Source organism: Falco biarmicus, chromosome 3 (assembly GCF_023638135.1).
Source record: "Falco biarmicus isolate bFalBia1 chromosome 3, bFalBia1.pri, whole genome shotgun sequence".
In the NCBI taxonomy this organism is placed as follows: Eukaryota; Metazoa; Chordata; class Aves; order Falconiformes; family Falconidae; genus Falco; species Falco biarmicus.
Window position 1 is genome coordinate 102784779 of NC_079290.1, and position 27358 is coordinate 102812136.

The 27358-nt window shown below is 44.0% G+C and overlaps 1 long non-coding RNA gene across 3 annotated transcripts in view; it reads right to left on the bottom strand.

The window, feature by feature from the left end:
- Positions 1 to 15103: 15103 nt before the first annotated feature.
- The window catches only part of LOC130146449 (uncharacterized), a 38341-nt gene continuing 26086 nt past the window's right edge, over positions 15104 to 27358 (bottom strand). For 2 of the 3 annotated variants that reach the window (XR_008820913.1, XR_008820912.1), the window contains one exon: positions 15104 to 26165. This is a non-coding gene — a long non-coding RNA (uncharacterized LOC130146449). The remainder of the gene's footprint in view (positions 26166 to 27358) is intronic. The other variant, XR_008820914.1, reaches the window with a different exon arrangement.

Genomic DNA, 27358 nt, shown 5'->3' on the forward strand with positions numbered 1-27358 from the left:
CTGCTTCTGCAGATAACCTCAGGGCATTAGAAACATAGTTTTATACAGTTTTATTTCTATGAAGTGGTTCCATCAGTGGAATTACAGAGAGCACTTCAGGTTTCCTGTATTTAGCTGTTAAAAATTAAGGTAATTTGTCTCTTAGAATTTGACAGGATATCCCCTTTTAGAGTTATGTTACTTTCAGTAATTAAAAAACCAAAACTGATCAGTTAACTGTTGCTTTCAGTAAAGCTGTAGTTCCCTTGCTTTTATATCTGAAATCTTGCCAGTTACAGTTTCTGTTTACCAGTTAATCCCATTCATAATTAGGCTCAACAAAACCCTATCTCTTTCCTGGTCATCACACCACTAAAGCCATAGGCAGGGGTCCAGAAAGTAAAATTAAACAGGCCCTGTAATGGATAATCACAGATAATTCCAGTGTATAGACAAGTTGTCTTTGGAGTAGTGGATATCCCAGCAGCTGTAAGGATGTGGGCTGTCAGCCGCGCACGCATTGTCAGCCAGACGATGGGGAGCTACCTGCTGCCATCAATTCCCTGCTGCTGGACTCCAGGCTAGGCAGATCGAAGGGTACGGCTCTGACTCCAGACATGGCCTTGCAGGCAGCAGAGGACAGGGTTCCCCCCAGCTCAGACACCGAGGTAGCAGTTTCAGGCTCCCAGTTCAAGAGCCCACTTTATGATGCTGAAGTGAGTCACACTAGGCAGTATATCCTTTTCAAGAATGTCTCTGCAATTGCATAAGGACACAGCCTAAACTGCCAGATTAAAACGTGGTGCCTGATATTTAGTCAGTTAAAATAAATTACCTGATTCTGCACCAGTTTTGAACATTTCTTGTTTAACAGGCTTTGGAGACTAAACCATGTTGTAGTACTGGAAATGTTACATCCAGCCATATTGATTACCAAGCCAAGAGCTAAGAAGATAGTGCTTCTGTCTCTTCATCCTCTGAAATCTCTCAATGTACGTATTTATTCTGTCACTGTTGGAGTATGTCAACATATGTTAACCAGTGAGCCTTAGAAAGAATCAATTATATCAATAATTTCATGTATAAATACTTTCCAGGATCATAAAAATCAAGTTAATAGGTAATGAAATGGTGCCTCGATCATGACCACTCAGGCCTGAAGTCGTGCGCTGGATCATTCATCTCACCCATATTTAGTGTTTGCATAACTGATACAAATTGATTAAGAAGCAGCATGAGATGGCTCAGGTTTCCTCAAGTGTCAATTTGGTACCTGTTTCCAGTAATGGAAACATACAGCCAGCCGGGACGGAGCTAGCCTTACAGTTAGCGCATAGGCTCCAAGACAGCTTTCTGTCTTCAATCCTTTCCTGTAACTCCACTGGTTTCCAGAGGGGTGATGAGACCAACAGCTCCAGGCCTCCATTGCACCACTTGTGGGGAACTTGGGCCCCAGAAATAATGCTGCAAATGTCCTCAAGACATCAGGCAACATGTCTTGAGGACATGCATTCCCCTATTGTTCTTAAAAATATTACTGAGGTGAAGAATGCCAGCTGAGAAAAGCCTGTGTTTTCTTTTGGTTGTAGCTGATGGGCTCCATTAGCACTTATATACCTTAACATTTTTTGTTTTGGTGGTGTTTAAAAGGAAAGTATAAGCAAGCCAAGGATCATTTCAGCACGAAGTGGGAGCCGTGGCTTCCAGGTGCAAGGTGCAGTAAGCGAGGGCTGTGCCGGCACACATCCTGTCACTAAGGAGCTTTATTCCTGTGAGCTGCTGCTGTTGATTTTCATTAGCAGGATCAAACTCTTCATCAGTCTCCTAGTCATTTTTCTTGGGTTTTCACAAGTAAGCAGGGGCATTTTATTTTAGAACAGGAAAATACTGGTAATGGAAAGTGCAAGATATTACTTGGAAGGCAGGGTTTTACCACCCAAAATGGCCTTGGCTCATTTCTTCTTCTTCTTTCCTTTTTTTTTTTTCTTTACTGAATGAGAAAGTAGAAAAGGTTGTTCCTTTGAGTATGCTTTATCTCAGTGGTTGGCTTTCCACAGAAAATCTCTGCTTTGTTTCATAGTTCTATCTGTGGTTTTGAAGGAGTGAAGGAGCAAGGGTTAAAAAAAGTGCTTGGGTTTGAGAAGTATATAAGGCCAAAAGTTTCTGCCAGATGACTACATTCAGTGATATTTTTTTAACAGGGTTGGTATATTTTCTTGAAAAATAGGACATAGTTCTACTAGAGTCTTTATACTAAAATATTTCAAACCCATTTCGCCAAAGGATTCACTGATTATATACATACTTTTAATAAAATGGGCCAATAGAAATGGCCACTGACTTATGGTAGATTGGTTTTGAGTCCTAGCTGTGACAGGGGTAAGTGGCAAATGCTTTGGGAAGAGCTGAGTTAGTTTTCCAAGGCACCCTGAAAGAACAAGTTCTGGTATTGCTGCCTCCCAGTTACTCACTCATGACCTGGTGAGCATTACTCAGATGGTACACATAGCATAAGGAGAGGAGGCATGCTTGCCTCATTCCTCTTAAATCAAGAGGTAAGGTGGGAGGGATTTCAAATCATTATCACCAAGGCATAGTTTGCTGGAAAAACATTTTTATCCATGATCTAAACTCAGAGCCAAAATTAAAAACTTCTAAAGTAAAGAACAAAAAAATCCCTTGGGATCCTATCAAATGTTTTCTTGGAACCAAGACTATGAATTAGGCTTCTATTTTGTTCCACTGAAGGTAATGAATAATATTTAATAACCTCCTTATGTTATTGTTGGCCTGCTTCTGGAGGGGTTACTCTGACTGGTCAGTGTGGATAATGGATGTCAGAAAAGGTGCTAGGCTATTTGTATATACCTTGGCGAAGATTTTACCATCCCTGTTCAAGAGTGATATGGGTCTTTATGAAGTGTACGATTTTACAGCTTCTTTGGAAAAATAGTCATTGTTGCTGCATGTAGGACAGATAGAAGAAATAATCTGGAAGGCTGTCTCTGAGGTGCACGCAGGGGATAAGCCGTTTCTTTAACTGGCGGAGTAGTCTAATCAGGATAGATTTCCCTTAATGAAGATGGGGTTCCACGTCAGAGGGGTCGGCCAGTGCCCCACCAGCAGGGCTGCAAAGCCTCCGCCTGCCCTTCAGTACTCGTCTCCTCTCCCGTCAACCTGCACCGCACCCACTGACCATCAGTCTCATGAGCCAGCAGGTAGAGCCGTGGTTGTGCAGAAGAGCATTAACTGAGTACTCAGTCCCAAACATTGAAATCACTCTCTCAGCAGCTGTGCAACCAAAATTCTCAAAGCTCCCTCCCCCTGAATGAAAAAATAAACCCAATGTCAAGTACCTCACCTCTGCTATCGAAAGGGTTGCCTGTAGTGTAACCAAATGGCAATGTAAACCATGTTTACATACATACATGAGGCAAATGTCAGCCTCAGTTACCCCTCTTCTGAAATTTTATTTTCATTTACAGAAACCAAATTAAAGCTGTTCAAGTTAAAACAAAATGTCATGATGATTAACTGGCATATCCGATATTTTTCTTCTTTCTTCTGTTTTCTGCAAGTGAGCAAATGCATAGACTGTTCGAATAGCCCAAATGGTGTTTCTCGTCTGACTATGGAGTTTCTGGGCAGCACATGTGAGGATACAGACTGTTCCTGTTCCTTTGAACACTTTCATCCTTTGATTTAGGGCTACCTTCTGATTTTTTTTATCAAAAGGTGCTGAAAAGCGATAACTAACTGTAACTGTCTTGCCCTCATTTAAAGGGGACTTCTTACTATTGCACTGGAGCCTGCTGATCTGTTGCCATATCTCCACAAGGCTGAAACTTTTATTTTTCATCTAAATCCTCTAGAAGATTCTCTGCATTTCATCATGTTATGTTTTACTTACACTGACATAAAAAATATCTGCTGTTTCAGCTCCCTGGGTTTGTTGCTGATCTCCTTGCTACAAGGGGAAGGAAGCACCATTTCACACCTCTCTTCTGCCAGTGTCTCCATGTATTCCCCTCTGAAAGTCACCCAGCCTTGCAGCTATCTGAGGAATTTGTCTGGGGTCACATTTTTTGTCGTTTTTGTTCTAAGCAGAATTTACACCAGATTTTGCTGCCTTTGTTGTTTAGCAGCCCCAGCTCTCTTGAGCGCTCCTCACTGCCCCGCTGGCAGAAGGTCACTCAGATGCCGTGGGGTCCAAAGCCAAAGTGACCACGCTCTGCTTTCTGCAAAAAGTTCAGTTAGTTGGTTTGGTCAGGTAGAGCCAGTGAGAGATGCACTTTCCCAGAGAGTACTAAGGGCCCTGCAGTTACAATATTTACACCTTAGAAGTGCAGCTATCCATGTATCTCACAAAGCACGCATACAAGTTCACCGTTCTTCCAGGTATCACTGGTGACCGCACAGAAAGCTCCAGTTGAGCCCAAGGCTTTACAGCCCGTTTAACAACTGGCATTTTTATGCCCATCTAGGTAGAGTATAGCACTGCAAGGTTTTTAGCAAGGGGCTACAAGCCTTTCCCATAGATTTTTACTTAGTCCTCTCTGGCCACCCTGTTGAAGCCATCTGTGTTCGGCAGACAGCCCCCGCCTCACCCAGTCCTGGTGCCACTTTCACTGCTGCGTTGCCTGCTGCTTCCCTCCACTGCCCTACCACAGCCCTTGCGCTGCAGCCGGCACAAAGCCCACAGGTCTTCCCTGAGCCCATCAACCCCTCTTTGATGTTCACCTCCCAGTAAGGGGTGACTCCACCACCCTGCTGGCTGCAGGGCTCCTGCCGCTTGCTGCTCTCTGTGCCTGCCAGCATCCCGCACCTCTGTGGGCAGGCAAGGAGAAAGGGAAAATAAGAGGGTGTGAATGAGTAGACAGATAATGGCATTAGAAACTCCCTTCTGGCAGTCCATTAACTCTTCCTTAAAAGCTTTGAAGAGCTTCCTGAAAATATAAGTGCTAAAACACGTGGTGGGCATGCCAAACCACAGGCCAGCGAGCCGCCATAGATCACCCAGGCCGGGTTGTTGAGCCCACATCTTTCTCCAGGCCAACCTCTTTCCCCACGGCCACTCAAAATTAGGGTGGGAAGAAGCTTACAAAGTGTTTTGGAGGTCATTTGCTGCCAGCTGCCACCTTTGCCAGGGTACCATAGCCCCTCTGCTATGATGTGGCTAATTATATGTTGTTCCTTCTGATACATGCTCATTCAGGGCAGAAAAGGGCTCCAGGCTGCAGCCATAAGGGGCAACATCGCTTGCCATGAGAGGATATGAGAATGCCACTGCTGATGGCTAGCTCTTGAGTGTCTAAGGCTAGAGCTACTTTTCTTGTGAGGTGACACCAATCCCCCGTATTAAAGGACACTTTGATTCTTGCAGCTATAAAATTGGACTGCAGTTTGCAGAACACAGAGTACTAGATCTGTTGGTATTACGGTAGTGTTGAGCAGCCTCACTCAAGGGACAGGCTCATATACATGCTGAGTTAGAAAGACCATTCCTTAGCTACAAGGCCGAAACTATTGGCAACTGAGAAGCTAAACCAGGAGACCAAAGCAGACAAACAACTAGGCAAGGATTAGAGAATGAAGAAACAAAACCCCTCAGCTGATTAGAAAAACAAAACTGTGATTCACAAACCAGACCAAGATTTAATCTTTCTGCTTTCTTAGTGGTAGTAACTTAATAGAGAGGTGCATGAATATGGAAATGCATTCTTGCATTGCAAGAGCTATGTGTCTGGTGCTGGGGCAGCTGCAGTTCCTGACCACGCTGTCTCTGGGATGCCTGTGGGGATGGCAAGGAGGCACCCTGGAAATCCCCTGCTGCGGCAGCGGGGAGCGCAGAGCACTACCCCTAACCCTTTCGGTCCTGCAAACGCACTTGACAAAGGACCCTTCCAAGACTGCACCATGCTGAGCACGTGCCATCCAGGGAGCACCCTGCCACTGCAGTCCTTGCCAAAGAGGCTGCTCTTGTAACTTGGGTTAAGCACAGACCCCTCCTTTTCTGCCCTTCCTTTTCTGGTCTCCGGGTAATTCTTGTGGCTCTGTCCTAAGCTACGGAGTCACCCCTCGGCCTCCCAGATGTGCACAGGGGCTGCGCAGCTGAGTTTGTTACACAGCTCGGCAGGCTGCACAAGCTGGGAGACCTAATTCATAGTTGTTCTTTGGCTACACCCTCACGTTCAAAACACATGAATCAGGTCTTGAAAAATCATGGGACTGACTTAATGATCATGAAATTTAATAAAAACAAACATGGGTTTATTTTTATTTGCTTTTTAAAATTATTTCACTTTTTACTTTTAGGTGGAGCTCAGATCAGTGTTCAAAGCTTTTCTCCATACCCATGAGGGCTGCAAGCAGATGTTAATCCAGGACCTGGAGTTTTAATTAAAGAAATGAATACTGAGATATTTGTAGTTAAATCAGGAGCACTGGCAGTCTTGAAATCATTACAATTTACATTGCTTCATACACCCCAGCTTTGCAGCAGTCCTACCTCGTGCCATCTTCAGTGTGGGCAGAGGACCTGGGGAGAGAAAGCTAGGCTGGAATTGGGAGCCCTGTTTGGTGTCCCTATGGAAGAGTGCAAGCCATATCAGGCTACTTTCAGATCCCCTGAACATGCAGTGCTGTTCAGAGAAGATTTCTTTCTGACAAGTCTACTTTTCTGGCCCAACACTTACTGTCTCTGCATGTGGAGAACCCACCTAACACTAGAAATGCCATTGACCACTGGTGTGATCCTGGGAGAGCTTGTTCCATATGGGGTATAGGAAGACTAAAATTAATTTGCTTCTGTAGCTTTGGGGGTGAAAAAGAGCAAGGGTTGCAATAAAATGACAGTAAAAAATAATGGTTTAAAGTGAAGGTTCCCCCTCTCTTTGGATGGGTGTCTCTACCCAAAGAAACCAAGAGCACTGTAAGTCTCAGTAATCTGGATCAATCGTGGGAATAAGACAGGCTGGCTTGTGAATCCTACTCCTGAAGTTTTATGCAAGTGAAAATTCATCCAGGCCTTCAAATACAGCCTAACTGGAAGGTGGAATTTATGTAAAGCACCTGAATTTGGTCAGAGAAGTTTCCTGGAAATTAGAAATTAGTTCAAACTGCACCACTGCAAGCCAATTTTTAAACATCTCAAGCTCAGCCTAGTTGATCATCTTCTCTTCTTCCTCCTTCCTGCCAATCCTTTAAAGATTTTGCCTCTGCAAGTACATCATTAAAGATAGGAGAAAACTGCAAAATACACATTTGGAACCAGTTTTGGCTTTTGGAAACCCTGATGTACTGAAATACTTCAACTCTCCTTGCGGAATACTCTTCACGTATTTGAGGCTTATGATATTGGTCTGAGCCTGGAGTTCGGTGACACAAAAATATGAGACCTCTGCTTTGTTCAGTCTAGCCTATCAAAGCTTTGTGAAAAAGGGGCAGACCCTGAACTCCTGCCTCTAAAACAGCAAATTTTGTATATTTTGAAGCTTGTGGAGTGATGCATAAATTGTACATGAAAAAATCATTTTTAAGTAAAGCCCCAATGCAGGTATTAAGACTATGATTAATTCATATGAGGAAAGCAACCTAATTTGATGTGTGGGGTTTGGTTTGTTGTGGGGTTTTTTTCCTGTGGTCATTTCCATAATTGGTTAGAGAATAAGTGCTGATCAAGGGATGTTTTTATTTGTTTTAACTATGTCCTACTTAATGGAGATGTAATAATTCAAAACAATTACATTAAGTTAATTATGTTTTAATAACATAAGCTTGGCACTTCAGACTGGAAATAGAACCTGTACCCTGAGCCAATTAGGAGCCATGAAACGAATAGGAGACAGTTGATTGCAGTTTGTGGAGTGCATTTATTAAACCAGTAACAAATAATCTATTAATCTTTCTTTAAATATCAACAACATAAAAGAGTTCCTCACCTCAAAGTCAGCTGCATTAAATAGTTTCAGGCGAACAAAATGAGACGCCAGAAGTTTGCATGTCGGGATATGATTTATAGCATGAATTAGCTGCTTTTGTGTGATGAAGGGTATAATTAAACTCCAGTGGCAGCATGTGGCCATAGCGAATGGCTTGGCAGAGAGCTGCTCTCTGGAAGCCAGCTCGTGGGGAAAAGGGTTTGTGGCACTGGCACATCAGAGGGACAGCCCAGTCCCTGAGCAGGCTCCTTCCTACCTTTGTCATGAACGAGGGAAACACACAGGCTTACCAGGAGCAAGGCAAGGCGGAAGGTACTGTACATGCCCAGCGAGCAAAACACAACAGCCTTTGAAAAAACTGAAACATTTCCCAAAAGCCGCCTGACTAAGACTAGAAATACCACAGGTGACAAATGTAAAGGGAAGTGGTCAACTTACAAATGGCATCACTTTCTGAGTATGCTTTACTTGTGATGTTGGTGTTACCAAACTGAATAATACAGGGAAAGGCTCGTGCATTTCCCTTTGGCTTCCTTTCCTTCTCAGCCCTTTTTCTGCAGCCCGGTCTCCCATTTCGCCGTGTTGCTTTTATTTCTGATGCAACAAAGGGGAGAAAAGCATCAAAAAAGCTGTAATACTGTGAACCTGTAGACTACATGGAGAAACGGGAAAGGCCAGAGACACTGGGCGCAGTTGTCATTTCAGAAACTGCTTCTCATGTTCCTTTTCTGTTAGACAGGACCTCTAAATAGCCAGGGGCCATCTAGCAGGGCCACCTGCTGAGGCCCCCTGAGTCTGCCAGAGCAAGTGTGCACAGATAGCCAAGGCTTGTGTGTAGAGCTATCAAGCGTGCTGATCTGCAGACTTTCTGCTCAAGCAGATGATTTCTTCATTCATTTAGTACCATGCAAGGACATGCTGCTGCTATTGCCATTGGTATTTTCAAGATTTTATGTGGATTGCTTTTGGTTCATTAAGACAGATGACCTCTTTCATATGGCAGGCAAAAGCAAATAGCTTAAATTTGTTGGTAGTGAATCACAAGCTTCTGATTTACTTGAGAAAAAAATGAAACAACCTAATACTTTATTGTTCTGATGTACCAATAGAAAATCTGCTGTCTAATTATGCAAGTCAATACAATTTCACTGGCAGCATCATTGCAAGTGATGAAGGTAGATGTCAAATTCCCTATGTCAGTAACTTTCCTAGTTGTACTGGTGCTCATCTTCACATTTTCCTTCTCTGTAGAGGAGTGAAGGCAGAGGGTTGATTAGCATTGATAACATGCAGCTGTGGCCTTGCTTCAACGGCAGTGGGTTGATGGACATGGATGATGTGCAGCTGTAGCTCTTTCCGCTACATGGTTAAATACCTCTAAGGATTACGAGAGAGGGAGGCTGAATAGAGGAGGAGCCTAGAGAAGGAAAAAACCATCTGTAACAGAGACAAGGAGCAGTGTGGTCTGGCTTTGAGAGGGTAGAAACATAGCATGGACAGTAGAATCTGGCCAACGGTAAAGCCTTTTTGCAGATTACTAGTTTTGCTTGTGCTGTGACAATTGGTGCCCTGTGTGAGTGAGGCAAACTGATCTGGACTCAAATTGCAACACTTCTCTAAACCCACATACTTTTGCCAGTTTGATTTTCTTTTGCTGTCTGTAATTCCACATGGTCTTTAATGCCTTAGTTAACAATCTTAGCATCTTTTCAGGATCTCCTGTCCAAAGGGGTGTTCCAGCAAGTATGAAACTGGTGTGTAATGATCAACATTATGGTCTATAATAATTTATGTAATTTATCCATGAGCTGGATTCAACATATCATAGAAGTTATCGGGGCTCTTTTTTTTTTTTTATGCCTACGTGCTACCGAATGCAATAGGGGCTGCTGAGAAAGTGCTTGGGGATCCCACATGCCATCTCCAAACATGCAAACACTAGCTTCTGCTTGAAAGGGCAGTCAGCAAAGCTGGAGAGCTGTATCATGTTTTTTTGATTCCAATGAAAAAGCATGACATGCATTGCCTAGTTGAAAACCTAGATTTTGGAAGATTGCTGAATACTCAGCTAACATCTTTTATGAGATGGAGGTGGAGGCAGCTGCAGAGGAGTTTTAGAGGGACATCTTGCAGAGAGATTTGGGGCCATGTCTAGGGAATGATAAAGCTCCAGGAAAAGGCAGGTGTGCATGTGGACTGTACTGATATATTGTTACATATTGCTTTTTCTCTCTCATGTTTTTGTTTTGTTTTTTAATAACTCTGGCTTAGAAAATCAGTTTGATTTCCTGACTGCCATTGCCACAGCACCTAAAACCACAGATGTCAAAGGCAAGTCAGGCTACTTAGGCAGTCACACACAATGAGCAAGGGGCACAAGCCGTGGCCTTGCCTCATGCCACCCCAAGGGAGCACGTGTGAGGTGAGGGCTGAGCAGATGCAGCTGGAAGGCAGGAAGGGCAAGAGCTGCAGTTAGCCCAGGAGCTGTGACCAAGGTGCTCTTAATCACAGTCTCAAGTTACTGGCCAAATGGCTCTGGGTATGAGCTGCTGGTGCCTTGTGCGAGGAAATGGTTTTGTTTAAAACGGTGGGTTTGAATGGGTAGCCAAAACCTCTGTAACACTGTTTCCAGAAGAGCTGATCTGAGAGCAAGAGCAAGAAGGGTTCATTATCAAAATTGTGTGGTTTCCATCTCTCTCTTTTAGGTATCTGTCATCATTTATTGGTTAAAACTTACTACCTAAAAGGGAGTATAACTTGGCACTCACTGCCAGAGCTCCAAAAGTGATCATTACTGCTATTTTTTTTTAACCACAGACAGCAAATCTTTCAGGGCACTTTCCCCAGCAGCCTCTCCTTGGCATCCCTTCTGCAGCAGGGCAGCTGAAGCAGCGCACGGCCTCACGCTGAGCCAGGCCTCCGCGTCCCCAGCAGCAGCGGCATGGCACAGGGGATCATGGCGGCGCTGCAACCTCCACACGAATTGAACAGACCAGTGAGCTTTAACAGCACCCCAGGGAAGGCAGGCTCACCCTGCGGCACTGTAATGAGGCCAGCAGGTCTCCATCAGTGCACTTTCTCCCTCTTCATAGCGCATGAGATAATAGTGAACTTCTTAACCTCAAAGTTTATCAACAATTCAGTGAGTTTAAAGGTATTACCACAATACATCCTTCAAACCATAATGAGCAATTTAATCTAAGTTACCTGTCATGTTTGAATCAACAAAACTGTTTCATTGGCAACTGCGCACTTTATTTCTGTTTTATGGGTTGGAAGCAAGTCCTTCTTGATTGAGAGGCATGAGACAGTGGATTCATATACGTCAATCAATCTCCCCAGCAAAACCCTCTGTGAAATGTGAATTCTGGTGCCCTGTTACACAGAGTTTCCATCTTCTGAACCATCAAGGCTACAAGTTTTCACAGGAAGCCTCCCATGATAAGCCAAGCCAGGAGCAACACTCAGCCCATGGAAACTTAAAGCAGGGAGCAAGAGTGATTTTAAAAATACACCTTTAAAGATTGGGAGGGTTCCCCTCGCACAAAGGTTCTAATGTGTTTTAATCAGACAGCTACACAGACACTTTGGCACAAAAACATTTTGAATGGCATGGTAAGGCTGTTGGCAATCGGAATTTTATTTCTAGGTCTGTGCAACCAGTGGTAAGGAACTTACTGCAGCTTGACTTTAAACTGTCCCCAGTCCCCTCTAACAGCAAAATGAGCTAAAGACAAGTCCACTCATAGTTTCTGCTATCCTGCAAGTTCAAACCATGTGGTCAAGAGTTCTGGAGTCTCATTTGGTTTTTAGTATCTCACATGGTTTACTTCCAGCAACTTAAAGAGCATCTCTTAGCACCCAAAACTGCTAATACCTGACCAACAAAACATCAAACCACCCCCGGGGACAGCCAGAATCAATGGCTGCTTTCCCAGATATATCCCTTTATTTCTCAGCAGCCTAAGTTCATTACAGTGATATGGAATAAAAATCTCACTCTGCCTTCTGGGACGTTGAACGGCAAATCGTTTAGCTGGTGAGCTGTGCAGCCTCTGTAGTCATGAATGCAAGAACTGACCATACCTACTTAGCATTAGCATCATGCTGCATCTCACTTCAGATCCAGAAATTCTGACACTATCTTAATTTGGACCGTTCTTTTTTTGCCGCTTTATTACTCTTTTTATTTACATCAAATGATGCTGTGCTCTTTCCCTGCAATACAGACAATTAGTACAGTGCTACATATTTTGCTTTTAATTGAATTCCATACACCTCTAACAAGGCTGCTGATCTCATCCCAGTGCGGTAACTTCCTTGATATATCATTGGAAGAATGTTTTCTGCCTGAGAGCCGTTAATTTATATGTGAGCCGCTGCAACCAATTAAAACATTAAGGAACTTACAGTTGAATAAATATCAATGAAAATATAAGAACAGAATGGTAGTTTTCAGCCAGTTTTATGGAAAGTCAATAGGTATCCAGAGGTCCAATTACAGAAAATGTTTTTGCAGTATGAAATAAAATTATAAGGAATAGAGAAGTAAATGAGAATGTTATAGGCACCTAGCATGCTTTTGGTCCTGGCATAATGAATTAATTAAGAAGAATCAGTATTAAGTAATAAAGATGAAATACTGCTGTCAGTTGCACCTCTTTGAATCTGGCATAATTTCATAGACTTCACAGAAATCATACTGGATATAACAGGGGAAAACACGGAAAACTCTCACCCTGACAACCCGAAATTTATTGTCCCTTTTGGCCTGTGGTTCACCTCTGCCTGCCCATTTAGTGCAGTTCAGGGGCTGGTTCCAAAGCCAATGCCCCCAGGTAATAGAGAGCAGCAAGATAAAGGACAGCATTTTATTCCAACTCAGCTACTTCGTAGTGTCTGAGCAATGAGGCAGCTTCTTTCTTTAGCTGTGTGTTTCAAAAAGAGTGAGGAGGAAGTCTGCTGTTCCTCTCCCAGGCTCATTTCAGGCCATATAGTCTCTTATGCTTTTGCACTTTGTTTTCTTGCAGACAACCTGCCAGCGAGCCCCATCTGCAGCACTCATGGGACATGGGACAGGAGCGTCACCCCGCCCTGGCTACCTGCTGTTTGCCTCACCGGCACCCACAAGTGCTGTTTGCTGCTTAGACACCGAGCTGTGTGCCTCTAGTGTTGCCAAGCGTGCTTGGTAAAGCCTACCCAGCCTTTCATTTAAATACTTGTTAAACAGGAAACTGGTGCTGGAAAGTTGAGGGCTGTTTTATATTTAAAGAAATAGTGGGAACAGGCATGAGTGTCATTTTGTGATGTGGTGGAAAATTTGAATGACTGTGTTATCTCAAAAACATCCCCTTGAAAACAAACCTGCTCAAATCTGTAAGCTTTTGCATTGGTAACAGCAGCAAAAGGGTTAACTTGCACGTGTTTTTTTCACCACAAATGTAGGCATTAAGGAAAAGTGATGCACACAATGCTGTAGCATTGGTGTTTCCCTTGTGATTGAAGGAAAGCAGTTATTAAGGTCATCCATGCTTATTTTTGGCTGGTGTGGAGACCCTTTCAGCCTGAACACTCCTAAGGAGTGTACTTAAGGTCAAGAAAGTTGCATATTTTATGAGTGAAGTAAACAAGCGGAGCAAGAAATGTCGGTGTGTTGAGTACCTCCTTCTATTAGCTGTGGAATATAAAGGCTTAGGATTTTGATTTAGCCTCTGCCTTCCACAAAGCTGGGCATCGATACTGTCAGGGATGCCAGTGAGGTCAGCTGCAGCTGTGGCATGTCCAGAAAGTTTGAAGGATCCAGGAGGATGCCAAGTTACAGAGGTGTGGGAAGCCCAGAGAGGCAGCGAAGGGCAGGTGGGTCGGAGTCATCTGGGCCTTAAGATGCTCTGTGACAGCGTCACTTCACACCTGTGGTTTTCTGCCAGCTCCTTCTGTTCTTCAGGAGGCTCTGGAGGACTCCTCTGGTCTCTTTGCTTATGTTTTAATAGCCCATCCATCTGTAGAAAGTGCACAAACTCTTGGAATGAAGCAGACCTTTTCCTTCCTTGTCATCCAGGGATGGTGTGATAGCTACCACAGTATCGCGGTGTCCATTGTGCCCACTGTAGGCTTGCTCCTCGACGGTGATCACCATGGTAGTTAACACAGCTGACAGTGCCTGCCAAGCTTCACAGCATAGCCAGGAGAACCTTCCTGAGAATGCTTTTGGAGACATGCATTAGGCTGTCACGGAGACACATCTTAAGGTGAAAGCAGGAGAGAGCCTTACGTTTTTCCCGAGTGACCAAAATGGTTAGCAGCTCTAGCCAGCCTCCTAGATACATCACAATATTTTTCTAGTCGTCATCACACTTCATTCTTCATGCTCTTCTATTGGCCTCTCTCACTTCATGTTGACAAGTGCCATGTAAACAATCTTACTATTAATAGAAAAATATATTTATATATTTGTAATGCATATATTGTATAATTTATACAATTAGCATTTGAATTCCTAGTTATAATTTATGCTCCACAAATGAGGATGGTTATTGATGGTTTGATGCCAAGAAAATACTTTCAGCTCTAATAATTTTCTCATGACTTTTTCTAATCCTTTTCTTTTTGTGCTTAGGCATGCACTGGCATTACAGTATTTTGGAAGGTTGCTCTTTTTCTTCAGTGTTAAAAGTCTTCTCCATTTAGCTTTTGATATGTTCTTGTCCGTTGGTGTGTTAGACTGAGCTCAGAAATGCATTGCAAACTACAGGACAAGTTATTTCTCCCGTGAATGCTTTAAAGCACAAAAAAATATTTTCTGGTCTTGAAAAAGTGGCCCGGAAAGCACGCAAAATGATTCTCCGCGCAGCAGGTATGACGTTGCAAAAGCTCGTCGGTGGGCAGGTAGTGGCTGTGGCTGCTGGCGGGGCGCCTGCTCCCGGCAGCCCCCACGAGCGCTGACCCCTCTCCCGGCGCAGCCCACCCCAAGGGAGGCAGGCGAGCTCACGCGGCTGCGTTTCATGGCTGTGACCCAGGAGGGTGGTGGGTTTGGGTTTTTTTTGTGTGAGATTTTGCCAAAACAAAAAATCAGAATTAGCCTGTACAAAACACATCTAAACAATGGAACACATACAAATTAGAGTACCCACCCACAGCGCCTAATACATAACCAGTGAGTCATGCCCGGAGCCCAGTGTGAGAAATCTGTGTAGGTGGGTTTTATTTAGTTTTCTTTTTGATTGCAGAGATAGCCTTCTCTCTAGCTAATAATTATTGCACTCTGAACTAATAAGCATAAAGATCTGAGCTTTCCAATGTGTCCAAGCGGTAAATATTTCATCTGTTAGACTTCAAATTTGATCCCTGTGGAAATGCAAATGAATTATGTCTTAGGACCCTAAATCCCTTGCTGCATGTTTGAGTTCAGAGATAAAAAGTGAGATGCTAAACCACTGGGACGAGCCCAGTTCGAGGTAGTAGTGACCAAAAGAATTGCCATTAGCTATTTATTCAATCACCAATGCAGAATGTGAAATGAAATGAACAGCAATAGTCTCCTGTGGATAAAAGGACGCATCACAAACATCACCAGCAGTACTGGCTTCTTTCTTATTAGGCTCAGCAAAGATGCGAAAGGTCTCGAAGGTGTGGAGCCTGAGCTGCCTTCTCACGCCCAGCGATGGTCCCTCCAGGTCAGGGCTGGGGCTCGCTGGCAGGGCAGCGCTGGGACACGCGGTGCCACTCCCTGCTCTCTGATCCGCCTCTGATAAACAGGGAGAAGCCCAGTCCGTGGAGACACAACCTTGGCACTTTTCCCGAGTGCTGCACTTTGGAAACCAGAATAATGAAAGAGCACATAGAAGCCTAAGCTGTTTGGAAATGCAATTTGACTTTTAGTGATCTCATTTTAATTATTCTGAGAAACAGATTTTTCTAAGCTCCACAATAATGTATATTTTTACATTATTTAAAACAAGTGAGTTTTCTAACCAGCCTCTGAGGGCCTCAGAAAGTTCCTGCCTTGTAATTGCTGCTGGGTGTCTTAACGCCACAGACATCTGAAGTTTTCCAGAACATCTAAGTGGGCACTGGCTGTAATATAGTAGCCATGAGTATTACTTGACGTCATTGTTGCAGCAGCAGTTGTAAGAAAGCAATGTAATTGTAAGGTGAGATTTTTTTTTTAAAGTGCTCATTGCTAGCCTGACTCTGCCACCTCTACTTTTGTTGCCAGCATCAGTGGGAAAGTAATTACAATTTTTTAGGACAGTGAGGCGCTTTTGAAAATCCTGTCCTTAGTTTACTGCTTCTGCAGTGCTGCCACTTCATTTTTCCCCTTTCTTCTTTACTTCTCATGTTTCCACATCCGTTCTTTCCATCTCTACTTTGGTACCATCCTTGCCTTTGATCTTAATGTCTCCTCTTTTTTCTTATTGACTCCTGGGGTATTCTCCCAGGGTTGTTTTCCCGTTGCACTCATTATGGTCCATAGACAACAAGGTGACTCATTGTGACCCCTCCTCACATTGTGACAAGCCACAGAAATCAATACTCCCCTCCTCCTCTGCTGGAGCCTCCTTCTTTTCACATCCTCACTTAACCTTACATTTCTGATCTTATTTAATTGTTCCTCTGACCATTAACAAAACCATAAAAAGCAAAGCATAACAAAGAAGATCAAGTATTTCTGAAAGCACAGTTGCTTTCTCAACCAGCATTTATTCCAGGAAACTTCAGTGAGCGGGTAGACTTGCTCATGGCCACAGCTGGAGCCATTCAGTGTTCAGTGTGATCAGGCTCAGTTCAGTGTTTTCTGACCTATGGCAATGCTCATGCCAGATGCAGACAGGGTGTAGGACCCCTGCCGTTCACGTTTAAGGTCTTGGTGCAAACAGCCTGGCTTATCTGCTGGTATGGCAAACGCTGAATGGTATGAGTCACTCAGACCCTTGACACACTGCAAAAATGCACGTTAGAGGGAAACCTTTATTCAGTCTCCTGGATTCGTACAGCTTTCCTTTCTTCCATCCCGAATAGGAACACAGCCAGGGCTGGCTAGTGTTTCCACGCAGACTCCCCTTAAGTCATGGTCTAGACTCAGCAGTTTTGGAATGGACTGTAAATTATTCTCTACTACCCAGCCCAAAGCAGGCACCACAACAAGGAACTTGGACACTGGGACTTTTAGTTCCCAATGAGATTTTGGTATTCCAGGAGGCTTAAAATTCTTCCATAGCGAATGTCTTGCATAGCCATAGCCCTGTGCATCCTCAAACATTTTTTCAGAGTGTTAAGAGCTCAATGGAAACCTGATAACTCATTACAAGCTCCCTTTCATTTGGACACCTTTCACAGCCAGTCTAAACTACTTTCTTCAAATAGCAAATGCATTTTCTTCCCTCACTCCACTCTAAGTATTGTATGTTTTTCAGTTGGTTCTTGGAGAGTAGTGTCACTTGAAGGAAGATAAACACTTGGCAGCTTTCTCTCAGGCCATGATAGACAGCACTTCTGTGACTCATGCAGCTTGTTTACTCATGACCTGCTACGCTCCACACAAACAGAGCTGTATCTGTTCTATAAGCAGAAAAATAACATCTGTATTGTATAGAAAACTTTTAAATTTTGTTTGTTTATTTGTTTTGTTACTATTATTTGCTTGTAGAGAAGAAAATGCTATTGCTGCCTGGAAATCAGAAAGGTGCAGAACAAAAAACTTCATATGACTCCATATGCCAGATGCAGCCCACAAGTAGTTCCATTATTATTACTTGTCCTCTCAGTAACCTCTCTCTCTTGTGCACAGAGGAGTGCTTGCAGGCACCTGCTTCTCTGAAAACAGCAGGTAATTTAGCCTCCATGGTAGTTATAAGAAGCTCCTCCAGCCCTAAGTGGGGACTTAGAGTCCCAAGCGCCAATCTCATCTGGAGCACGGTTCTCCTTAAAATAAGGTGATAAGTTAAATGCAATGGTACATTAGGCACAAGAAAAGAAAAAAGTGCCTTTTTCCCCACATTCAGTGTTTTCCAACTGACCACAGGAGCAAACGTAGGGAATCGGGCTCAATGAGATTATGGAGTGCTACCAAACTGCTCCAGTGAAGTGTTTTCCAGATGTGCTGAACAAGACTTTCATTGCCATGAGCTGATTATACAGAGTTCAGCAGGTTGTTACGGTTCAGATACTGCAAATACGAGTTGATGGTAGTTTTCATGTTGATGTACAGGGAAAGCGAGCAGGTCCCATGCTTGCAAACCACATTCTGCTTTTAGTCTGCCCAGTGACATCACTGGGGCTTGGAAGCGGTACGTCACCTGTGTGGGTCCAGCCTGCCGGGGTGGAACAGCTCTGGTGCTGGTGTAAGACCTCACACGCCACTAGCGAGGCACGCAGCCCAGAGCTCAGCAGCGTGGGTCTCACTGGGGTGGCATAGCGTCTCACAGCAGCAGCCGGCTAAAAGGAAACAAGCAGCGCCGTGTGCTGTCCGGACTGCAGTGCCTGAGAGGTGTGCAGAAAAGGGCCTGCAGCTTCAGCAGTCTCACTAGAGATATGTGATTGAACCCCTCCATGTGGACAAATCCGGCTGGACCATCCATATACATTTTCAGTCTGTCTCTCCCAAACCATCCCCTGATCTCTTGCACCTTCCAAGCCTTTGCTGTAGGCTGCTCTTCATTCCTGCTCTCACCTTTACCTCACATTACCCTGCCCAAACCCTGCTTGGAGCCAGGTGTTCCCACGGTGGTGGCTGCTGGAAGGGACCAGCACAGCTTTCCTGCCCTCTTCGTTGATGCCCCCTTTGCTCCCTCCCAGCAGGCAGGTTTGGCTATATGCATTGCTAAGGCTGTGGGACCATCAAGTACTTCCCACACCGGTTCACTGGCAGCAGAACAGATGTCACTCAGGTGTTTCAGCCATTTTAACACTTTGCTAGAGAAAATCCTGTCCCCTGCCACTGTACTCCATCACTTTCTGTGACAGCTTGATGTCACTTGTATTTAGGTAGGTTTTTAAATCGTGTGAGCTCCCCCAACCGAACTATTATTATTTAAGCAAAGGAGATTTCCAAAAGACAGGGGCATAAAGTTTAAGGTCAAGTAATGTTACTCCGCAGTCCATCACTGTTTAGAGTTTAGGGCTTCTAGGTAGCACAGTAAGTGCTACTCAACCCAGTAGCTTTATTCAGTTTCTGTCTCTCTGGGGGTGTTTTTAGAAGGAGCTTATCCAAAGCCTCGATCACAGGATCAAAGCAGTGATCTGCCATTCCTGATGTTCAAGGTCAGCATCTGAGCTGGATGACTGACATTGTCAGCTAGAAACCGCCACCACCCCCCATATATTCCAAAAGACTTCTGTAAACCAAAATGATGCTGTTCCTGGTGATCCCTGCTAGGGAGAGGATGTTGCCTCCTTGTTGTGCTTCTTCCCACCATCCTGCAGAAGTCTCTCATTCCAGCAGTGCCAAGAGACACTCTCACCTCCAAAATGCTAGCAAAGCTTAGTAAATACAGGGTCACAGCAATGCTCAAGCACATTGTTTCAGCGAGGTCAACCCTTCGGGGCTTCCAAATCTGTTGCGTCTCCTGAACAGAAAACTATATGAAAATTCTGAGATAAATGTCCTTGATTTTTCAGCCTGCTACCCCCACTTGAGAGCAACTGCACTCCCTAATTGAGCCCAAATGGAAGAAAACTGAAGTTAGGGCTTAAGGTTTAATGTGGCACCTGAGCAGGTCTACAAAAAAACTTAGTGCCCCTTATAATGTTCCTCTAGCCACTAGCAATCAGGCTCAGACCTGGCTAGTCCTCCACAGGAGAACCCCCTGCTTCTCCTGTCGTCTTCCTGGGTCCAGCCAGGAAATGTTTATTATGAGATGCAGAGAGTGTTGGGATGAGGGAGTGTCTCTGGTTCCCAGCTGTAGGAAGACTATCCAGGGTCTCTGGCACAGCTAGACCTCGTAGGAGGGAAGGATTGACATCTCCCGGCTCTAGGACAAGAATGTGATTATGTAAGGAAAAGGCACAAACTGAGGTGGGATCTCTCAGCGAAAAGTTCTGGTGTCTGTTGTCAGTCAAGCCCAGACTAAGAGAAAAATCCCATCAGCTTTGGGGTCCCAAATCAACGTTTCACATTGGGTTACCTCAGCCAGCTACATTTACCCCTATCACACTCCCACTGCAAGAGATGCCTTACCTCAGTTTGTTCCTTGTGTCTTATGACATCTCAAAAATTTTAGAAAATACAGTATCTTCTAGGTTTTTTACTGATAAGAAATAGCTTTCTCCTGTTCAAATTAACTAAACTTCCTGCTGTCTCTCCTGCAGCCCAAGTTAAAATATGAAACAAATCACAGACACTTCCTGGAAATTTTAGCTCATAATTTGATGAGCTGCGCTTTGTGCTCCACTGGCAACTTCGGTGTCATTTCTTGCAGACCATGACTCTCAGGCGGTGGTGAAACATCTTTGATAAAACACTGTGAAAGTTGCATCCTCGTCTAATTTTTGTTTGTTTGTTTTTTCATTTGCTTGTTTTCATGGTTGCTGCTTTTCAAAATGATTACTCTTCTAAAACGATGGGGACAAACCACAGTCTGGGTAAACCACTGGGGACTGGAAGCTTCCGACTTGGACAGAGCTTCCATTCTTCATAATCAGTGGAACTTTATTTAATCATGAAATATAGGCTCAGGCATGCAAAGAAATGTAAATATGGGCTTGATTCTGCAACTAAGGCAAAACTCACATTGGCCTGAGATGAATTTTTACGTACAGAAAAGCTGTAGGGTTTTATCCCATGTGTGTAAAACACATACAACAGCCCTTTCTTCCTCCCATTTAATTAAAACTAACACAGTGGTCTGAGTTTCTTTTATCTGCCTGTTCCTTCACTGGAATTCATATTTTTATATATTTTTCAATGGAAATACTTCAGAACACCTTAGGTAGACCTCCAAAATTTTACCGATCCTATTAAAAGTATTGATCTCAGAGATGCTTTGGTTGTTGGAACTGTGATCAGGTAAATCAGCACTGTATAGAAACAGTTGCTAAATAGAAAAGAATGGGTGGTGCCCTATTTGGCATCTATGCAGCAAGTGATGTGTGATTTATTATTAGCGAGACAAGTACCTGAGGAGGTCGTCATCCCGAGGAGTCTCAGGCTCTGTCACACGTTTTACTTGCTGCTGCTCCTGCCTTCTGGAACAGTGTGCAACCTCAATCCCGGAGGCATTTCGCTTGCGCTCTGATGAGGTGACCAAAGTGCCCCAGGAATGCAGAGCAGAGAGTTTCTTCCTGCCACAGCCCTGCTCAGTGTTTTTCTCTCAAAAACTGGTAACCAACACTTCACGTTAGTGTGACTGCATGCAAGGAGAAGCATGGAAGTGGGCTTTATGTGCTGTAGTATTTCCTTCTGTGTGCCGCACAGGAGAATTCAGTCCATCCCCGCATTAGATAAAGTGGGCTTGTTAAAACTCCTGTTGACATTTATGGTGAACTTGCTACTGATTTTTAATGGGATGTGGATCAAGCATGAGAGGTACAAGGACCCAGAACTAGCAGTAATGTGACTGTATACTTCTAGTTTGTGTTTGCGTGCACGCTTGTAATTACGAGGCAGCAGAGAGGACCGTTGGTGGCAGCAGATTAGCTCAAGCTTTGCTGAGAGATGAAATAAAAGCAGAATCCTGTGGCGGTGAGTGTTACTGAAAACTCTCAGACAGGCAGAATGAAAGAAAACACAAATGTAGAAAAACAAAGTCTTGGTCTGTGCGATTATTGAATATGTGTGAAGAACAACCACAGAGCGCTGGAGAGCAGAGCTGACCCAAAGCTGAGGAGCAAAGAACGCAGAGGCATGGACAAACGCCATAAATCACCCTGACAGACCTATCGTTAGCGCTGTAGGAAAGACCACCTAGAAGGCCAGAGGGAAGGACTCACCAAGGCTGCGTCTTCTGCTGGAAAGCATTATGGCTGGAGATATGCTGCTTGCTGTAGAACTGCAGCTACTTTGAACACTAATAATAGTGTTTCTTTCCAGCTAATATAAAGCAGGACTTGTTTCCCATGTGATAGCAGAACTATTCAATTTACCAGACTGGCCTGTCATAACCCAAGAGCAAGAGTTATGAGGTCATTTCATTATCACCTCAGTATTAAACTGTCTTGATGAGCCAGTAAAAAATTACTAGATGTGTTTTCTCACAGCTTGAAAACATTATGTCTATTTTCTTTTCAAGGAGTTACTATGACCTCCAGTACAGATAAGAGTTTTCCCTGATGGGGATGAAACAACTTTGTTAAATCATGCATCTCAGCAGCATTTAAACAGGGTATTTTGGCAGAGAGAAAGAGAGATTCTGCTTTCCCTCCCAGTGGCAAAGAGTGTATCTGACAAAAATGTAATCCTCTTTTCCATCCTGTGTTTCAAAAAGATGCCTATTGTCAGCTCGGTTTGTTTATTTACTTATTTCACTGAAAGGAGGAGTCATTTATTTAAAAGTTCACTTGGGAAAACTGAAGCTATTGTTAACTTGTTTACAAATGGTCTATTGACAGCCAGCCATGCTTAGATTTCATTAATCATCCTGATATGCTATAGAAGACATATTAGAGTGTGCAAGGAGACTATCAAACATGGGCTACTGTTGGTCTTTCTTCTTGAGGTGGTTGCTAAACCTTGTGCTGGTTTCTCTTTGATTCTTGAAGGTGGACTAAGCCTACTTGTGGACATCCTGCCTCTCCCTAAAGAAAAGAAAAAAATGCAAAATACAGCTAAGGGAGCATCAAACTGAATGTTAATCTGATGCTTGAAAATTTTGATGAGATTCCTTGTGTGGGGGTCATTCCTGCTGCCTGGCAATAAAGGGCTTTGGGTTGGGCTCCGTATGGTTAAGCTGAGTGACGCTCAACATGGGTGCAGAGCAAAGGACGAGGCAGAGCTGAGTATTTTCAGCATCCTCACATGTGCATTACTCAGTACGGGCTTGTCCTAGAGTCTCATACTAATTATGACCTGAAAGAAAGGGCGGTGCATGCTGGCTTTCTGCAGCCCCAGACTATCGGTTTCACGGCCAGTTTGTCACTGTACTAACTTCACCATTTCCAGATGCAAAAAGGAAACGAATGCGATGTATGCATCCAGCAGTTTTGTCTAGCAGAACTAAGTACAATGAGATTTTGAGGACAGTGTTTTATAACATGGAGATACTACTTTGCTGTTTCTTTCACTGCAAGTATTGAGAGCTCCATGCAATACTGAACATAATCTTCCCAGCCGGTGCTGAGCCCCGTGCTGTTGCAGTTCAAGTGCTAATGCTGTCACACCTAGCTAATTTAAAGCTAGCTCAGGTGTTGCTGTGCTACACCAGGCAGCCACAGAGAGGTTAAGTGATGGGCAGTTTTTTGTGCAGGAATAGAACTGCATCCTGCAGTTTATAACAATCCATTTAACATTGGTATTGCTTTTGCCACTGGCTTCTGCTAAAACTGGGGGACTGGATTAGATGAAAAATCTCGTCAGTAGGCTAAGAAAGAAACAATAGACATTCTGAAGAGTTGACTAAAGCAATTTCAAGTTTAAAAAGACAAATCAATATGTGAAGTAACTTCTGGTTTTGTTCCTCAGTGCTTAGTGTAACGTTAGTACAAAGCGTTGGAGAAAAACAGGCAAAATGCACAAGCTAGGAGGCTGTAACACCACCAAGGAGTGACCAAGAAAGGTGGTTTAGGCCTGGAGATCAGTGGACTGGGATGTTTTTTCTACATCTCTGCCACTAATCTATTATGTGACTCTAAACAAGTCACTTCTCCGAGCTCTCTGCTTGAAAATAGAATTGGTAAAAATTGGAAAAACAATAGGAAAAAAAGAAAAAATCTATAAAAGCCTCATTTCAGACATAAAGAAACATATTCAAAGGAGCTCTACAGACAACAATGACCACATTTAAGGTATTTTAAAACTGCTATCCGATTTGCTGCTGTGCAAGCTTACTTGTGTCTGCCTCAAGCACTGAAAAGCACCATTTCTATTTAATCAAAGCTGAAAATATTTTCTCATTATGACAGTCCTTGAATATAATCAGGAGGTATTTTATCCATTTCATATTAGTATTCCTTAAAGTAAATAGTAGGTTTTGTTTGTTCCAAGGTTTGTATCCATCCCTCTTTATCAAAGCAACAATCTGAGATGGGGGAGGATGGCTCTGACTTGGGGAATCTGTAATGCTTTTCCATAGCACGTGATTCCTTGAATCAGATGAAACCCTCCTGTTGTTCCATGCAAGTTGTACCTAAAGTCACAGTCTGCACATGACAAATCCCCTGTCACATGGATGATGGTTCATCAGTTTTTCCTCTGAGTTTCACAGATGTTGGGAAAATAGGAAATACCTATTTGGTGTGTTTGAGGGCAATAGGATCTCCGTGTCTGCCCCACCCCACCTGCAGTGGTCCTCGTGGCTGAGCACACCTGACTTGTGCAGCCACAGTGCCCCTCCACTGACACCAAGCCTGTATCTGCCTGGAAAGGAGCTCCTTGGACACTAAGTCAAATGGCTTCTCATTGTAGTAGCTACTTCACTTAATCCTTTTAATAAATTCAGCAGTTCAAAATGGTCTTTGGCAGCTGCAAAATGGTAGCATGGCGCCTGGGCTGAAACTTTGGAAGAAAGGAGGGGAGAGTGGTATTAGAAACTGAATGCCCATCGGTTTTACTAGCAGGGAAGCAGTTAAAACACCAGTGTTTTAAAACTTTTACTTCTGAGAGCAGTTGTTTGTAGGGTTTTGTACCCCAGAGAATATCTGTTGCCAGCCGCACTTCCTATGTGTGTAAAGTTCAGCTGAAACGGTCTGCAGTTTTAATGTCAGCAGGTAAGAGAAAAAAAGAAAAGGAGAATGTAGAAGTAGTGCAGAGGCTCTGCTTCTGGCTGCAGGGGCCACCTGGCTGCCAGCCACAGAGCCACTTGGGAAACCGAACACGGCGTGTGCCCCTCACCATTCACCTGCACCCAGCCCATCACGGTCCCCCCTGCTGGACCACCTCCGACACCCCAGGACTCAAAGCAGCGCCAGGCAGAAAGCTCTGCTTTCCTCCAAGCAGTCTGTGGCAAGAGGTGACATTCTTTTAACCAGATTCAAAGTTGTCCTTCACAAAATAATAGCAACTTGCGATTTGGGCTGGGCAGCATTGAGACTGGGAGGAGAATGGCAAAGCTGAGACCTGCCATCTAGAAATGAATACTAGACAGTGAAAAACGTCTCTAGCAAGTACCTAGCAAAGCTCCTCTTCCCCTATAAACACAAACCATGCTATTCTATTTGTAGACTAAACTTCAATATCATAGAGAAAGGAAAAAAATATCTTTTTTTCCTCTTTTGCTCTCAGAGGGTCAGTTTTCTGGCACGTATGCCACCTTTGCTTCCTGGCTGTTGGACACACCACATTAACCCTACAGCTCAATTTTCAGCTGCAGGAAGCCAAGGGGACATGCAGTCATGTGGCATTTGGGAGCGGTGGGCTCTCCTGCCTAAACTATTTGTAGTTCCAGTACTCTTGAACCATGTGGGCTTTCCCCAGGCCCTGCCAGGAGCCTGAACACCGTCCCTTGGATCTGCACTCACTGCTGCTGTTCCCTCCCCTCCCCCCACCCCTCTGTATTTATACATGTTGTAGGGCTGGCAGCTGAAAGTGCTTATTGCTGATGTTTATCTTTGTGTACTGATTGTTGTTCTCTCCTCACGTAATTTTATTGTTTTCTATCCTTAACGCCTGTTATTTGTTGGCAAAGGAAAGCTACTGAAAGCAACAAAAAGCACTCTAGCACAGAGCTGGGCGCAATGAAAAGAGGGATCAGATGGAGCCTCATGTTTTACCCAGTGGACAACGGCTTGGCTTGCCGTCATTTGAAGAGCATTTTTCCCATTCCTCTTTTTCAGAAGCACTGCAGGCCAGGGGGCGAGTGGGGACCGTGGCAGCGGTGGCTGCGGTGGCACTCGGCAGGAGCAGGGCGGCCGGCAGCAGCAACCCCCCAGCGCTCCTCAGTGTGTTGTTTACTTAATGCTTTAACTTGGGGGTTTGCTCTCTACTTACCTGCACACGTAAGAATGGCTGGGATTCAGAAATCAACACCCAACAATTTTTTCTTGGTGTCTGACCTCCAGGAAGCCACCACTGCCAAGAAGGAGAGAAACCGAGGGCAAAGGATAATGCCGTGCCACAGAAGGGGAAGGCATGCTGCCACACTGTTGAGGCTCGTGTTTCTGATAAGGAACGACAGGCACAAACCTCACTGTGGATTTTCATTTGAACAGCTATAGAGTGCAATGTTTGAACCTAAACCTGATCTTCTTTGAAGTTCAGAGGCAGTTGTTTAAGACTATCTTTGATGTCTAAAGTCTCATCGATGTTTTGTTCAAAAATTTTGGTTTAATCTCATCACTGCTGATCACTCCAGCCACAACCAGCAAATCCTGTCAGCATATATATGCTTAACTGCAAACAGATACGTTGACCCGCAGTTTGCTGCAGGAGCATCAAGGTACATTGCAGGTTTGACACATGGCTGGACCGGAGGGTTTGTTGCAAAGTGGTGGAAGACAGAAAAAGAAAGTTAGAAAAGGGTACTGGAAATTATTATGCAGTGACAGACAGTGTTAAACTCCTTTGTTTCCTGTTCACACCATGAGTTTTAGCCTGCTGCCGATGTAAACATTTGGGCATATCCTCAGGTGACGGACACAAATGGAAGGAAATCAGACAATGTATAACAGGGGTCCTCAAACCTTTTAAACAGGGGGCCAGCGTGCAGATGAGGTGGCAGGCAGTCATCTGTGGCTGCTTGGTTTCCCCCCCCAACCCCTGGTGGGGAGGCGGGAGGGTTCTGTAAATACCGGGGGCCGGATTGAGGACCCTGGGGGGCTGTATCCAGCCCACAGGCTGTAGTTTGAGGACCCCTGATTTATAACAATGAAGATGATACATTTCCAATAAAATTCCTGATCTCTTTTTTGTTTGCTGGAAAACAAATTTCCAAACGAGAGGAAACAGCACAGCAGAGTGTACTGAACAACTCTAAGTTGTCAATAGCAGCTTAGTTGTCTAGAAAATTCTTGCCCTGGCTCATCCCACAATTTCCTGCTCTGGTTAGGCTTTTTATTTTCTATCAGTTTTACTCATCAACTTTATTCTGAATCCCTGATCAGCCAGATGCTCTTGTAGAGAACAAACAGAAGCCCTGCAAAAGCCTGTTCCCCTTTAACAATGCATTTAAGTGCAGGGTTGATACTGAGCACATCAGTAATTTCATGAGGAACAGTATGTCAACTTCAGAAGTCTTGGCCACGATTCAGCAACATATCCCTATTCAGCAAAACATTTAAGCACGTACTTTAAATTCTATGGACTTCAATAAGATTTAAACCTGTACTTAGGAACCTAAACATTTACATAGGTT